Below are 12,155 nucleotides of genomic sequence, written 5' to 3'. Positions count from 1 at the left end.
GTGGGGTGGGGTGGGAGGTGAGAAGGAGGTTCAAGAGGGAAGGGACATGTGTACACCTATGGTTGATTCTTGTTGATGTATGACAGAAGCTAACACAATATTATAAAACAATTATCTTTCAATTAAAAATACAATATTGTAAAGTAATTAGCTTAGCCTCCAATTAAAATAAATACATTTATATTTAAAAAACCAATACAATAGTGTAATGAACACTCTGATACTCCCCCCAAAAATTAAAAAACAATTTAAAAAATTTTAAAAGAAAGAAAAAGAAACAACATTTTAGGGCCTATGTGCTACCAGGGAATTTTTTCAACATTCATGGAAATGAATTACATATAGGTAAGTGGCTTCAGAGAGAAACTGATAAAAGTAGCAAATTGGGAAAATTATGACTATAAAGTAAAACAATGAAACATGATGTGTGAAACATATTCTTAATTTCATCATATCAGAAAAATCAGTAATTATATTTATGATATAAGCTAAAAAAAAAATCTGTGATAAATTTAAGTTGAAATGTAGACCAAGCGTAAAAGACCAAGGGTTTTAGACACTTCAGTATAAAAGTCGATTGTAATCTCATGACATGGGCCAACATTTTGGCATAATACTGTTTTAGGGCTATACCTGCTAATATAATCTACCCTGCTTACTTGACAAACAGTAAAATTAAAATTCTACAATATATGACCATACTAATATCACAATTATTATAGATAAACCAATATTTAGTGTTAAATATTGAACTTCAAAAATGCAAATTCTTTTGGAGTAAACCCAATTAGTCCTTTCACTGTTGCAATGACCGCCAAAGTCCTCTCTGATAATAAATTTAGTATGCGGAGTAAACATACATATGGCAAAAAGATGTCTAACAGAGACATTTCCAGATGAGTGTTAAATTATTTAAAAACTGAAGGTCATATAAACCTGAAGTTTTTTCAAGTCATTCTGGCTACAAGTATTAAGAAAATTATTGAGCAAGTACTTAATATGTAATAACATATAGCTGTAAGATCTACAGGGTCACCTTTTAGATTGGAAATGAAAAACACACATAGATGCTAATTTCATTTCTTTGGCTTTGTTTTGTCATAATACAGAAGAGATTCCACTTAAATATTAATGATAGTTTCTCCTCAGAACTATTTTGATATGATCTTGAGAGACCATAATACTTTAACATTCATTTAGATAGTAGATAATATTTCAATTATTCATATACCTATTATATCCAGATGAATGTAAAGGGCACACTGTCACTTTTAATAATGCCAACTGGAAGTATATTTCTGGTAATGGAACGCTTATATAAAAATATTTAGTAAGGAGCTGATACTTTTATGATATTAAGTACAGGATTTTTGTTTAAACTTCTGATTTCTAGTCTATATTTGAATGCTGCTGTTTAATTATGAATTTAAAATACATTGTCAAAATTTCTTAGAACTCCAATAGAGCCTGTGTCTTAGTCAGTGTATAAAGTAAAATTTCAATATGAAATCATTTTATTTCAAGTGAATATTTATTATGTTGTTATTTGGAAATCTCAAGGGCTATGGAGTATTTTAAAGATATGTTAAGTAACACAACAGAAAATTATCTCGATCAAGAGAACTAGTTGTCAATATTGCTAAGACGTTCAACATATTTTCAGACATTAAAATGTGGGTTTTTGAACCATATTAGGTTAAGGAAGATAGTGATGTGTTCCTTAAAGAGAATCTTCTCATTTGAAGGATTAAGTAACTGTGGGCTCTCCTGGTGGCTCAAAGGTAAATAATCCATCAGAAATTTAGGAGATGTGGGTTCAATCTCTGGGTCAGGAAGATTCACTGGAAAGCAAATGGCAACCCATTCCAATATTCTTTCCTAGAGAATCCCATGGACCTAAGTAGGCTGGCAGGCTCCATTCCATGGGGTCAAAGAAGAGTTGGGCATGATGACTATAGAACAACAAACAACAAAGATAAGCTAAGCATGTTTCCATGTAACAAGTGTGATTAAATTTTATCATCACCTGATGCAAAGAGCTGACTCATTTGAAAAGACCCTGATGCTGGGAAAGATTGAGGGCAGGAGGAGAAGGGGACGACAGAGGATGAGATGGTTGGATGGCATCACCGACTCGATGGACATGGGTTTGGGTGAACTCCAGGAGTTGGTAATGGACAGAGAGGCCTGGTGTGCTGCGATTCATGGGGTTGCAAAGAGTCAGACACTACTGAGCAACTGAACTGAACTGAACTGAAAATGCATTGATGATGGTAATTTATTTAAGGACAGTGTTCTACCCACTGGTGGCTAAATTCAGATTCCTTTATTATTGTTGTTCTCTTCTCTCTGGTTTCAGTTACTGGTTTTGTCACTGAGCTAAGAGGATGTGGGATAATTTGTTTCAACTTATTTCTCTTTTCTGAAATGGTGACCACTGTCTATTACAGTATTACATATTAATATATGAGCTAATATGTATTAGTAACAGTAATATTTCACTATGGAAGATATTTAATATGATGTTTCCTTTATTTTCATAGTCAGAGATGTGTCTTTTGTATTTCAGTTTAATTTTATTTATATTATTTCTTCTCTGTATTGGTTATTCTTGAGTCATCCGACTTTTTGTCAAAGATAGCATCCTGCCTTGTGTTTGAGTATTTATTTTAAAATATAGTTATTTGAGTAGATCAGGGCATACATAGGACACCAAAATTGTTTGAATTTTACTTTCTTAAAGGATTTGCTGATCTTTTCTCTGTTGTATATTCTTGATTATCAGTCACAAAAAAGAACAGATTTAAGTCAGTTCTAAGGAGGTGGATGACTCTAGAGCCTGTTATACAGATATAAGTAAGTCAGGAAGAGAAAAACAAATGTCATATATTAATGTATATATATATATATATATATATATATATATATATAATCTAGAAAAATGGTACTGATAAACCTACTTGCAGGGCAGCAATAGAGATGCAAACATAGTGAACAGATTTGTGGACACAGCAGAGGAAGGAGAGGGTGGGATGAACTGAGAGAGTAGCATTGAAAATATACACTACCATAAGTAAAATGAATAGCTTGTGGGAAGCTACTGTATAACACAAGGAGCTCAACCCAGTATCCTGTGACAGCCTAAAAGGGTGGGATGCAGTGGGGTTGGAGGGAGGTTCAAGAAGGAGGGAATGTGTACCTATGACTGATTCATGTTAATGTGTGGCGGAAACCAAAACAACATTGTAAAGCAATAATCTTCCAATTAAAAGTAAGGTTTAAAACGATTGCTGATCTTTCTATCATCACTTATATCATGCCTGATTGTCCAGTTACTTAAATTATGCTGTATAAAAGATAGTTATTTCATATCCTCAGTTCTGAAATCAATGCCGTTAGGAGCCTATTAACTCAGAGGTGACAGTGATGATGACTGTTGGGGGTGTAATTTGCATGCAAGAAAAAGCCACTTTTTTATCATTTGAAATTATAAATACAACTTGATCCACTTCATTTTTATTTCGTTTAATAATTAAGTGCCAAAATCCACTGGATCATAGAAAAACCAAGGGAATTCCAGAACAATATCTACTTGTGCTTCATTGACTATACTAAAATCTTTGACTGTGTGGGTCACAACAAACTGGAAAATTCTTAAAGAAAAAGGAATACCAGACCACCTTACCTGCCTTTGGAGAAACCTGTATGCAAGACAAGAAGCAACAGTTAGAAGTGGACACAGAACAACTGGTTGAAAATTGGGAAATGAGTATGATAAAGCTGTATGTTGTCACTATTTATTTAACTTAAATGCAGAGTATATAATGCAAAATGCTGGGCTGGATGACTCACAAGCTGGATTAAGACTGCCAGGAGAAATATCAATAACTTCAGATATACATATAACACCACCCTAATGGCAGAAAGCAAAGAGGAAATAAAAAGCCTCTTGATGAAGGTGAAGTGTTGTCGTTCAGTCATGTCAGACTCTTTGACGCCATGACTGTAGCCTGCCAGGCACTTCTCTCCAAGGGATTTTCCAAGCAAGAAAACTGGAGTAGGTTGCCATTTCCTCCTCTAGGGGATCTTCCCAATCCAGGGATCGAGCCCAGGTATCCCACATGACAGGTAGATTCTTTACCATCTGAGCCACCAGGGAGGCCAATTATGAACTATTAAATGTGATGGTTTCAAGTTTATGTACAGTCCAAATCTTGATAATTACCCCTTTTAATAACATAACAGATTAATTGAGGCATTGTTCACATAACATACGATTCATTAATTTGAAGTTTACAATTCAATGCTTTTTAGTATATTCACAAGTTTGTCCAACGATCACTGCAGTAGATATTAGAACTTTTGTTTTTTAACATCCTATAAAGAAATTCTAAACCCTAGAACTATCCTCTACAGCTTCTCAATATGCTATCTAGGTTGGTCATAACTTTCCTTCCAAGGAGTAAGTGTCTTTTAATTTCATGGCTGCAATCACCATCTGCAGTGATTTTGGAGCCCCAAAAAGTAAAGTCTGACACTGTTTCCACTGTTTCCCCATCTATTTTCCATGAAGTGATGAGACCAGATGCCATGATCTTAGTTTTCTGAATGTTGAGCTTTAAGCTGAACTGTGGTATTGGAGAAGGCTCTTGAGAGTCCCTTGGACTGCAAGGAGATCCAACCAGTCCATTCTGAGGAGATCAACCCGGGGATTTCTTTGGAAGGAATGATGCTAAAGCTGAAACTCCAGTACTTTGGCCACCTCATGCGAAGAGTTGACTCATTGGAAAAGACTTTGATGCTGGGAGGGACTGGGGACAGGAGGAGAAGAGGACGACTGAGGATGAGATGGCTGGATGGTATCACTGACTCAATGGACACAACTCTGAGTGAACTCTGGGAGTTGGTGATGGACAGGGAGGCCTGACGTGCTGCGATTCATGGGGTCACAAAGAGTCGGACACGATTGAGTGACTGAACTGAACTGAACTGAGCTTTAAGCCAACTTTTTCACTCTCCTCTTTCACTTTCATCAAGAGGCTTTCTAGTTCCTCTTCACTTTCTGCCATAAGGGTGGTGTCATCTGCATGTCTGAATTTATTGATAATTCTCCCAGCAATCTTGATTCCAGCTTGTGCTTCTTCCAGCCCAGCGTTTCTCATGATGTACTCTGCATATAAGTTAAACAAGCAAGGTGACAATATACATCCTTGATGTACTCCTTTTCCTATTTGGAACCAGTCTGTTGTTCCATGTCCAGTTCTAACTGTTGCTTCCTGACCTGCATATAGGGTTCTCAAAAGGCAGGTCAGGTGGTCTGGTATTCCCATCTCTTTCAGAATTTTCCACAGTTTATTGTGATCCACACAGTCAAAGGCTTTGGCATATTCAATAAAGCAGAAATAGATGTTTTTCTGGAACTCTCTTGCTTTTTTGATGATCCAGCAGATGTTGGAAATTTGATCTCTGGTTCCTCTTCCTTGGAAGGAAACTTATGACCAACCTAGATAGCATATTCAAAAGCAGAGATATTACTTTGCCAACAAAGGTCTGTCTAGTCAAGGCTATGGTTTTTCCAGAGGTCATGTATGGATGTGAGAGTTGGACTGTGAGGAAAGCTGAGCACCGACGAATTGATGCTTTTGAACTGTGGTGCTGGAGAAGGCTCTTGAGAGTCCCTTGGGCTTCAAGGAGATCCAACCAGTCCATTCTAAAGGAGATCAGTTCTGGGTGTTCATTGGAAGGACTGATACTGAAGCTGAAACTCCAATACTTTGTCCACCTCATGCGAAGAGTTGACTCACTGGAAAAGTCCCTGATGCTGGCAGGGTTTGGGGGCAGGAGGAGAAGGGGATGACAGAGGTTGAGATGGCTGGATGGCATCACCGATTCGATGGACATGAGTTTGAGTAAACTCTGGGCATTGGTGATGGACAGGGAAGCCTGGGACGCTGCGATTCCTCGGATCATAAAGAGTCGGACATGACTGAGCGACTGAACTGAACTGAACTGATCCCCTGCTGGGATCCCTATGCCCCCAGCCATATGGAACCGTGAACTTATAGTCTATTGCCATGGATTTTCCTATTCTGGACTTGTTATTAAAAATGAAGCATGTACTATGCAGTCTTTTGTGAGTAACTACTTTCATGTAATATAAGATTTTTAAATTTCATCTACATTGTAGCTCATTCAGTAACTCATTGATTTTTATGGTCAAATGATAGTGTTTATGCATTTATGTCATATTTTGTTTATCTGTTCATCATTGAGTTGTTTTCACATTTTGACTATTGAATATAATTCTGCTATAAACAAAAAAACATAAATATTCTACAAGGTTTTTCATGCATTTAGTTCTCATTTCCCTTGGAAATATATCTAGGAATGAAATTGCCATATCATATAGTAAGTCTATGTTTGGTCTTCGCAGGTAGCCCATTGGTAAAGAATCCACCTGCCAACGTAGGAGACACGGTTCCATCCCTGGATCAAGAAGATATCCTGGAGAGGAAAATGGCCACCCATTCCACTATTCTTGCCTGGAAAGTCTCATGGACAGAGTCTGGCGGGCTACAGTCTATGGGGTCACAAAGACTGGAACACGACTTTGTGACTGAACATGCACACACAAATCTATGTTTAACTACCTGAAGAACTGCCTGATTGTTCTCCAAGCTGGCTGCATTATTTTACATTCCTATCAGCAGTGTATGAGAGTTCCAAATTGTCCACATCTTGGAAAATCAGTATTTGTTACCTTGCTTTTATAATGATAAAATATAATTTTATAATTATAGCTACCATAGAAAACCATAGTATACATATACATGAAGTGGATGCAAAGAAATATTTTATTGTAGCTTTGATTTGTATTACTCTGACAAGTAATGATATGGAACACTTTCAGTTCAGTTCAGTCGCTCAGTCGTGTCTGACTCTTTGCGAGCCCATGAATCGCAGCATGCCAAGCCCCCCTGTCCATCACCATCTCCCAGAGTTCACTCAGACTCAGGTCCATTGAGTCAGTCATGCCATCCAGCCGTCTCATCCTCAGTAGTCCCCTTCTCCTCCTGTCCTCAGTCCCTCCCAGCATCAAAGTCTTTTCCAATGAGTCAACTCTTCGCATGAGGTGGCCAAAGTACTGGAGTTTCAGCTTTAGCATCATTCCTTCCAAAGAAATCCCAGGGCTGATCTCCTTTAGAATGGACTGGTTGGATCTCCTTGCAGTCCAAGGGACTCTCAAGAGTCTTTTCCAACACCACAGTTCAAAAGCATCAATTCTTCGGCGCTCAGCCTTCTTCACAGTCCAACTCTCACATCCATACATGACCACAGGAAAAACCATAGCCTTGACTAGACGGACCTTAGTCAGCAAAGTAATGTCTCTGCTTTTGAATATGCTATCTAGATTGGTCATAACTTTTCTTTCAAGTAGTAAGCGTCTTTTAATTCATGGCTGCAGTCACCATCTGCAGTGATTTTGGAGCCCAAAAAAACAAAGTCTGACACTGTTTCTACTGTTTCCCCATCTATTTCCCATGAAGTGATGGGACCAGATGCCATGGTCTTCATTTTCTGAATGTTGAGCTTTAAGCCAACTTTTTCACTCTCCTCTTTCCCTTTCATCAAGAGGCTTTTTAGCTCCTCTTCACTTTCTGCCATAAGGGTGGTATCATCTGCATATCTGAGGTTATTGATATTTCTCCCGGCAATCTTGATTCCAGCTTGTGTTTCTTCCAGTCCAGCGTTTCTCATGATGTACTCTGCATAGAAATTAAATAAGCAGGCTGACAATATACAGCCTTGAGGTACTCCTTTTCCTATTTGGAACCAGTCTGTTGTTCCATGTCCAGTTCTAACTGTTGCTTCCTGACCTGCATACAGATTTCTCAAGAGGCTGGTTAGGACTTTACCATTTTATATCCAGCAAGATCTTTTGCTCATTAAAAATTAATTAATTTTTATTTATTATTACTGAGTTGTGAAAACTATTTTGTAGTCTAGGAACAAATACTTATAAGATTGTGATTTGCAAATATTTTCTACCATTCTGTGGGTTGTTTTTTCACTTTATTGATAGTGTCCTTTTCATATTGTTCATGTATTTCATACTGTTTATGTATTCTTTGCAGACAAAGATGGACAAGTTCTATTCAGTCAGCAAAAACAAGACAGAGAGCTGACTGTGACTCAGATCATGAAATCCTTATTGCCAAATTCAGACTTAAATTGAAAAAAAGTGGGGAAAACCACTCACTATTCAGATATGACCTAAATCAAATCCCTTATGATTATACATTGGACATGAGAAATAGATTTAAGGGACTAGATCTTATAGAGTGTCTGAAGAACTATGGACAGAGGTTCGTGACATTGTACAGGAGACAGAAATCAGGACCATCCCCAAGAAAAAGAAATGCAAAAAAGCAAATTGGCCGTCTGAGGAGGCCTTACAAATAGCTGTGAAAAGAGGAGAAGTGAAAAGCAAAGGAGAAAAGGAAATATATATTCATTTGAATGCAGAGTTCCAAAGAATAGCAAGGAGAGATAAGAAAGCCTTCCTCAGTGATCAGTGCAAATAAATATAGGAAAACAATAGATTAGGAAAGACTAGAGATCTCTTCCAGAAAATTAGAGACACCAAGGGAACATTTCATGCAAAGATGGGCTCAATAAAGGACAGAAATTGTATGGACCTAACAGAAGTAGAAGATATTAAGAAGAGGTGGCAAGAATACACGGAAGAACTGTATAAAAAAGATCTTCATGACCCAGATAATCACGATGGTGTGATCACTCACCTAGAGTCAGACATCCTGGAATGTGAAGTCAAGTGGACCTTAGGAAGCATCACTATGAACAAAGCTAGTGGAGGTGATGGAATTCCAATTGAGCTATTTCAAATCCTAATAGATGATGCTGTGATAGTGCTGCACTCAATATGCCAGCAAATTTGGAAAACTCAGCAGTGACCACAGGACTGGAAAAGGTCAGTTTTCATTCCAATCCCAGAGAAAGGTAATACCAAAGAATGCTCAAACTACCACACAAGTGCACTCATCTCACACGCTAGTAGAGTAATGCTCAAACTTCTCCAAGTCAGACTTCAGCAGTACATGAACTGTAAACTTCTAGATGTTCAAGCTATTTTCAAAAAAGGCAGAGGAACCAGAGATCAAATTACCAACCTCCACTGGATCAAGCACAGACTGCAACTGAGATTGCTGGGAGAAATAGCAATAACCTCAGATGTCATATGACACCACCCTAATGGCAGAAAGTAAAGAGCCTCTTGATGAAAGTGAAAGAGGAGAGTGAAAAAGTTGGCTTAAAGCTCAACATTCAGAAAACTAAAATCATGGCATCTGGTCCCATCACTTCATGGGAAATAGACGGGGAATCAGTGGAAACAGTGGCTTACTTTATTTTTCTGGGCTCCAAAATCACTGCAGATGGTGATTGTAGCCATGAAATTAAAAGACGTTTGCTCCTTGAAAGGAAAGTTATGACCAACCTAGACAGCATGTTCAAAAGCAGAGACATTACTTTGCCAACAAAGGTCCATCTAGTCAAGGCTATGGTTTTTCCAGTGATCATGCATGAATGTGAGAGCTGGACTATAAAGAAAGCTGAGCACCGAAGAATTGATGCTTTCGAACCGTGGTGTTGGAGAAGACTCTTGAGAGTCCCTTGGACTGCAAGGAAATCCAACCAGTCCATTCTAAAGGAGATCAGTCCTGGATGTTCATTGGAAGGACTGATGTAGAAGCTGAAACTCCAATACTTTGGCCACCTGATGCGAAGAGCTGACTCATTAGAAAAGACCCTGATGCTGCAAAAGATTGAGTGTAGGATGATAAGGGGACATGGAGGATGAGATGGTTGCATGGCATCACTGACTTAATGGACTTGAATTTGGGTGAACTCTGGGAGTTGGACAGGGAGACCTGGCGTGCTGCGGTTCATGGGGTTGCAAAGAGTTGGACATGGCTGAGCGACTTAACAGAACTGAACGGATAGTGTCCTATAGAGTTTCATATGAACATTGGGATTAGCTATCAGTTGAGACTGTGATAGGGATTGTGTGGAATCTATAGATTAATTGGGAGGTTATTTCACCCTTTTTACTATATTAAGTAATCTAATCCATGGATACAAGATTTTTTCCATTTATTTAGCTCTTCTTTGACCAATATTTTACGTTTTCAAACCATAAATTTCACACACACATTTCATTTTGTTATTCTTTTTCATTCACACTTCATTTTTGTTAATAATCACCTTATTCTTTTTGATATAATTTTATGTGAAGTAGAAATTTTATTTTGTATTGATTTTTCCAAGTGTTAATCATGCAATGGATTATTTTATATCCATATTGTATCTTGCAATCTTACTGAAGTTTTTCACGAGTGATAATATTTTTAGTGAGTTCTCATAAGCTTTTTTAATGTCCAGTATCATGTCATCTGTGAACAGATAAAGTTTTACTACTTCTTTTCCCCTTTGCATGTCTTTTGTTCTCTTGCTGATCACCCTTGGTCAAACTTCTAATATTAATACAGTGTTGTGCAGAAGGGGCAATGGCACCCCACTCCAGTACTCTTGCCTGGAAAATCCCATGGACGGAGGAGCCTGGTAGGCTGCAGTCCATGGGGTCACTAAGAGTCGGACATGACAGAGCGATTTCACTTTCACTTTTCACTTTCATGCATTGGAGAAGGAAATGGCAACCCACTCCAGTATTCTTGCCTGGAGAATCCCAGGGATGGGAGAGCCCAGTGGGCTGCCATCTATGGGGTCGCACAGAGTCGCACACGACTGATGCAACTTAGCAGCAGCAGCAGCAGAAGGGGCAAGAATGAATGCCCCTCTTTTGTTGCAGATCTCAGAGGGAAAGCATCTGGTCTTTCACCATTAAGTATAGTGTGGGGTTTTCAAAGATGCCTTTTATTATGAAGACTTCTTTGAACAAAATATGCTTCTATAATTTTGTGATAACACTAGGGACATGAAGGAGAAGGCAATGGCACCCCACTCCAGTACTCTTGCCTGGAAAATCCCATGGATGGAGGAGCCTGGTAGGCTGCAGTCCATGGGGTCCCTAAGAGTCAGACACAACTGAGCGACTTCACTTTCTCTTTTCACCTTCATGTATTGGAGAAGGAAATGGCAACCCACTCCAGTATTCTTGCCTGGAGAATCCCAGGGATGGAGGAGCCTGGTGGGCTGCCGTCTATGGGATCGCACAGAGTCGGACACAACTGAAGCGACTTAGCAGCAGCAGCAGGGACATGAAATTGCCTAGTTTCAAAGGTTAGGTTTTCTTTGTTTATTTGTTTGTTTCCACCTTCTCTGAGCCTGCTATTGGGTAAATAATTCAGATCAAGATTTGCGCTTCTAAACTGGTCACTTTGGAGGAAGAAAAAGGCAAAAAAAAGCACATCAAATACTCTCAGACCTATTCCAGTGTCTTCACTACAGCACTTGCTAGAGCTGTGCATGAGAGTGGAGGAGAGGGCTTCGTGTATTGTTAAGTCATGAACTAAATAGTAAACTGATCCCTTTTGAGTCCTCTTTTACTGGGGTATTGTTTCTTTTAGTCAAGAGCTTCAAGAAGGAAACAGGAGTAGCAGGATTTATCATAATAGTGACACAAAATGAACAAACAAATAAGAAGAGTAAATTAAAAAACTTCAGAACCACCCATTGTAAGTATTTTAAATGGTTTTCTGTGTTTAGAAAGCTACAGGACTTGATTGAATGTGCTTCAGATTTCACCTGCATTCATCAAAGTAGCCTGATCATCTTAAACTCCACATTTTTACTTGAGGTTAGCATAAACTGATTTGCACATATTTTGTTCAATAGTATTATAAAATGAATTATGCACTAAGCAGAGCAATGATTTACAATCTTTACGGCCATTTTCCATTCTTTAAAATTTTTATGAGGATTTTATCAGTTAAAAAATTTACATTTGAGTAGTTTCATCAAAAATAATTTGGGGATGTAATTTTTGAAAATAATATGGCACATATGAAGAGATCAAACATTAAGATAGCTCCAGTTTTGCTATCTGAGAACTTTTTACACTGCTACTGTCTACAGAGTCAAAGAGAATTATAATCTTAAGGGGAGGTGAAAGTCTT

Source organism: Budorcas taxicolor, chromosome 20 (assembly GCF_023091745.1).
Source record: "Budorcas taxicolor isolate Tak-1 chromosome 20, Takin1.1, whole genome shotgun sequence".
Taxonomy (NCBI): Eukaryota; Metazoa; Chordata; class Mammalia; order Artiodactyla; family Bovidae; genus Budorcas; species Budorcas taxicolor.
Note: the sequence above shows the minus strand (reverse complement) of the source record.